This window comes from Alexandromys fortis, unplaced genomic scaffold (assembly GCF_014885135.2).
Source record: "Alexandromys fortis isolate MF-2015 unplaced genomic scaffold, M_Fortis_MF-2015_v1.1 scaffold_446, whole genome shotgun sequence".
In the NCBI taxonomy this organism is placed as follows: Eukaryota; Metazoa; Chordata; class Mammalia; order Rodentia; family Cricetidae; genus Alexandromys; species Alexandromys fortis.
The window spans coordinates 166,563-171,279 of NW_026068314.1; the positions used below are offsets into that span (position 1 = coordinate 166,563).

The following is a 4,717-nucleotide window of genomic DNA, read 5'->3' on the forward strand; positions in this document are numbered from 1 at the left end:
TTGAGTTATTATGTTTAAAGATCCTGTATAACCATGCCTAATGTTTCCTGTCAAAACAAAAACACAGATGTCATCCTAAAATAAGAGATGGCTTATTGAAGAGCCAAATTTTTGTGACCACGGCCCCAGAACACAGATTTATGTTATCCTAAATCCCATGTTCCAATGTGGAAGCAGTTTCATGGAGTTTTCTAGTTTTTGTAGAGCAAAGAAGGTCATAAATCAAGGCAAGGCTGGTGAACACATCAGAGAGGCAGTTAGAGTAAGGTGGAGGGAGCTTTACTATAGGCCCAAGATGACATTCTTAGCAGTCAGTCCATCAGTCAGCCAGTCTGTCAGTCAGTCAGTCAGTCCATCAGTCAGCCAGTCAGTCAGTCAGTCAGTCCATCAGTCAGCCAGTCAGACAGTCAGTCAGTCATTCTCTCAGTCTGCAGGCAGAGCTTCTTCCCAGGAGTTCTCATTCACAATTCCTTTAGTAGAGGTGGCTTATATGATATTTATTTTGTATAGGATAATTGGTAATTATTTTACAAGGAGATTAGTGATTTTCCACTCAAAAGGGTAGAACTTAAGTTCCAACTGATGGGAACACCTTTGGCTAAAAAAGCCAGAACTCCAGTCAGTTTTAACAGTTACTGTCATATGTTTATTTGAGTACCAGTCTAGAGGGCTGAAGACCAAAGGTTAAATGAAAATTTTAGACAATAGACAATTTTAGAAATGGGTTTAAGTATTTGTCCACTAAAAAAGTTTCTTAGTTACTGCATAATTTAGCAAGAATGCCCCAAGTAAAAATAATTCTTCTTAAGGGAATGTTTCTAACCCTAAGGCAGTGTGTGTCTGGCAAGTGAAGATTTTAGCCCACAGTGAAAACATAAACTTAGCGTTTGGATAAAAATCTAATCAGAGTTTTTTATGACTCATTCAGTAAAAGGATGTTCTCTAATCATATAGTGTTGTCAAATGAAATTTTATTAATAGCATTCCATCCAAGGTAGTCTTCCTGGAGTTGGTAGAGCCAGAGAGCAATTCATGTGTATTCTACACTGAAGAACCCCAAAACTTTCACAAACCTCTAAGTAGCTGTTCTGGAAGTACATGACTCGGAAATGTTGGGACTTGGATTTATGAATTGCATGAAAGCTGGCATTGAAGCTACTGCCTCATTGAGGCCTTCTCAGACCATGTGATTTGTTTGACCTCTTCTCCCCTTCCTCTCCCCTTCCTTCCTCTCCCCTTCCTTCCTCTCCCCTTCCTTCCTCTCCCCTTCCTTCCTCTCCCCTTCCTTCCTCTCCCCTTCCCTCCTCTCCCCTTCCTTCCTCTCCCCTTCCCTCCTCTCCCCTTCCCTTCCCTCCTCTCCCCTTCCTCTCCCCTTCTCCCATGATCCACTTACCTCTGCCTTCTCGAAGAGGGCTGGCCTCGAACTCAGAATGATCCACTTACCTCTGCCTCCGGAGTGCTGGGATTAAAGGCCTGCACCACCACCACTCGGCTCTCTGTAGCCTTCAGAGCCTCTCCTGGAACTAGCTCTTGTAGACCAGGCTGGCCTCAAACTCACAGAGATCTGCCTGCTTCTGCCTACCGAGCGCTGGGATTAAAGGCATGCATCACTACCACCTGGCTTCTAATTGTTCTTAATAAGAAGTCAGTTATCAGGAGTGAAAGCTGAGGAATCAGAGAAGCAGAGTGGCCAACCTCTAGAGAGACCTTTTACCTCTACCAATGCTCAGACCAAAGAAACCATCCTGTCCTCAGACTGCTTCCTCAGACTGCATTTGAGCTCCTGTCTCCTCACACCTTATAGTCCTCTCTTCACCCAGTCATACCCCTTCCTGTCTCCACCTCCCTAGTGCTGGGATTAAAGCCCTAGGACTCCCAAGGACTGGGATTAAAGGTGTGAGTCACCACCACCCGGACTCTAGTGGTTTAGCTCTGCCAGCTGATCTTCAGGCAAGCTTTATTTGTTAAAGCACAAACAAAATATCACTACACTGGAGCTCCCTGAGCTGGTGGGGTGGATGGAAGTTCATCTATTTTGTGGAACTAAGGCATTGGTGGTACCTATGACTACAATACGCATGCACTCAAGGCTTTATCTGTTCTTTACACCAGCAGGGCTCCCTCGGTTCCCCCTTCCCAAAACCAAAAACAAGAACAGAACACTATTAGAACTGGTAAATTATTTCAGTAAGGTTACAGAATACAAAATAAATATATAAAAACAGTAGTTTATATCACAATTTCTTAAACATTTTCCACTTACGACTTCTTTTGGACCATGACATTTTTATGCAACTCTGGTCACATAGAGATAGAAAAATACAAGAGCGGGCAGATGGCTCAGCAGGTGCGAGCATTTCCTCTTCCAGGGGACCCATGCCAGAAGACTCACAACCACCTGGGGCAAGGAATCCAACACCCTCTTCTGGCCTACGAGGACACTGGTCCCAGATACACATGTTCACTGTGTGACAATGATCCCCGTAGGCTCAGTCATCAGTTGATGTACTGGGAAAAATTAGGGGGTGTGGCCTCCTTGGAGAAGGTTTTTGAAAGCCCACAGTGTGCCTGGTCTGTCCCTGTCTACTGCTTGTGGAGTAGGAAGGAGATCTCAGCTACTGCTCCGACACCCTGACTGCCTGCACGCTGTCATGCTCACCACCATGTTAAATACTTTCTTTTCTTCTTTCTCAGCACTACCTGTGAGGTGGCTGCCATCTCTTTTGCATCATTATGGCTGCCTTCCGGCTTCTGGTGAAGTCCAAGATCCTCAAAAACAGAACCAAGAAGTTCACCCAGCACCAGTCAGACGGATACGTCAAAATTAAGCGAAACTGCCTCAAACCCAGAGGTGTCGAGAGCAGTGTACAGAGAAGATTCAAGGGCTGGATCCTAATGTCCAGCATTGGTTATGGGAGCAGCAAGAGAACCAAGCACATCTGCCTAGCGGTGTCAGGAAGTTGCTGGTTCACAATGTCAAGGAGCTGAAAGGACTTCTGATGTCCAGCAAATCTTACTGTGCTGAGACTGCTCACAACGTTTCCCCCAAGGAACATGGTAGAAAGAGCAACACAGCTGGCCACCAGAGCCACCAACCCCAATGCCGGGCTACCATAGCTTACATTCATGTTTTAATCCATGTTTAAATAAAACCACAAAAACTGCTGATAAACAACCACCACAACAAAAATTCTTTCTTTTGTAAGAGTTGCCTTGGTCTTGGCATCTGTTCGCAGCAATAAGACACCTGACTGAGACACTAAAATAAGAATGGCCTAAAATAGAAATAAATGTGTATACAAATCCAACAGTTGCTGCCAATAATCATAAATTTATTTGAAAGGAAATCTTTGGCATGCATGTAAGTTTGCCATCTATTAAACAGGACAGCAAATTAGGAGAGCAGAAATCATAAATGCGGCTATGAAATGAGTTAACACCTGAACAGGAACCTTCCAACCTTGTCAGACAGGGTTTTCCTTTGTCAGATGCTAACTGTAGGATACAGTCTAATTTCCTGTGCTGATAAAGAAGCATGAATAAATCAAACATTTTATCAATTCAGAATCCTGTAGAAATGTCAGCTGCTTACTTCATCTGCAAGGAGAAAGGCAGACAGCTCAGCTCAGCTCAGCTAGCATCGACAGCTGTCCCTCTCATTCTTGCAGCCCTCGGACATCCTGGAGGGAAAGTCACTGCAATGTGCAGGAGAGGGTGTGGCCAAGGGTCATGGAATAGGAACCATGGGGCAGGATGATGGCTCTTAGAAAATTCCAGTTGCTGCTGAGCCATCTTCCTCAGATGAACCAAAGGGCCTATCTTAATCCATTGGAGCCACTGTAACAGACTAGCTGAGTCTGGGTAATTCACAAGTGACAGATGTGTTCTCATGATCTATAGGCTTGAGAGTCTAAAATCAGTGGAGTCAGTGCCTGATGAGGGTGTGCTTCTCACAGAGGTGCCTCTGATGTCCTCTGGCTCCATTCACGCAAATTCTTCTGCCCAGGCCCCATCAATCAACTCTTAAAGTCCTCCCCTATTAATATGAATGAAGGGAGATGGGCTTCAGGGGGTGAATTTGGAGGAGACATCAAAAGTGATATCTAAGCATATAAAGTAGTCAATATTGCACAAACCTCAAGTCTGGTTTTCGTTATATGCTGTGGACATTGATCCTGTAAGCTGTTATTACCAGGAAAAGCTGGGGGTGGGCGTTATACAGAAATCAACTGTACTAGTTGGCAATTTCTGTGTCTCTAAAATCAATTCCAAGCATAAGGTTGAGGCTGGAAAGAGGTCTTGGTGGCTTTGAGTTCTTGTTACTCTTGCAGAGGACCTGGGTTCAATTCACGGCATCCATATGATAACTCACAATCATCTATAACACTAGTTCTAGGGGATCGGATGACCTTTTCTGACCTCTTCAGGCACCAGGCACACATGTAGTACATACACATAAGATAAAGAAAGTAAATGTAAAATCAAATTTAAAACTATAGCGAAATGTTGGGTCCAAGGTAAGGAAGGACACTTTCACATTCTGCATTAGTGTGACACACTTGTACTCCATATTCTAAGTGGAATATGTACATGTTATTAGTAGCTTAACACAGCTAGACTCTTAGAGTATTTTTTTGTTGTTGTTGTTCTGCCTTATGTCCCTTCCCATGCCCCTGGAGGAAGTGGTACAAGTGTGCTGACTGGTTTTGTGTGTCAA

The 4,717-nt window shown here is 44.1% G+C and overlaps 1 pseudogene; it reads left to right on the top strand.

Moving 5' to 3' along the window:
• Window positions 1-2,733: 2,733 nt before the first annotated feature.
• On the top strand, window positions 2,734-3,117 carry LOC126495092 (60S ribosomal protein L32-like; annotated as a pseudogene).
• Window positions 3,118-4,717: the final 1,600 nt, after the last annotated feature.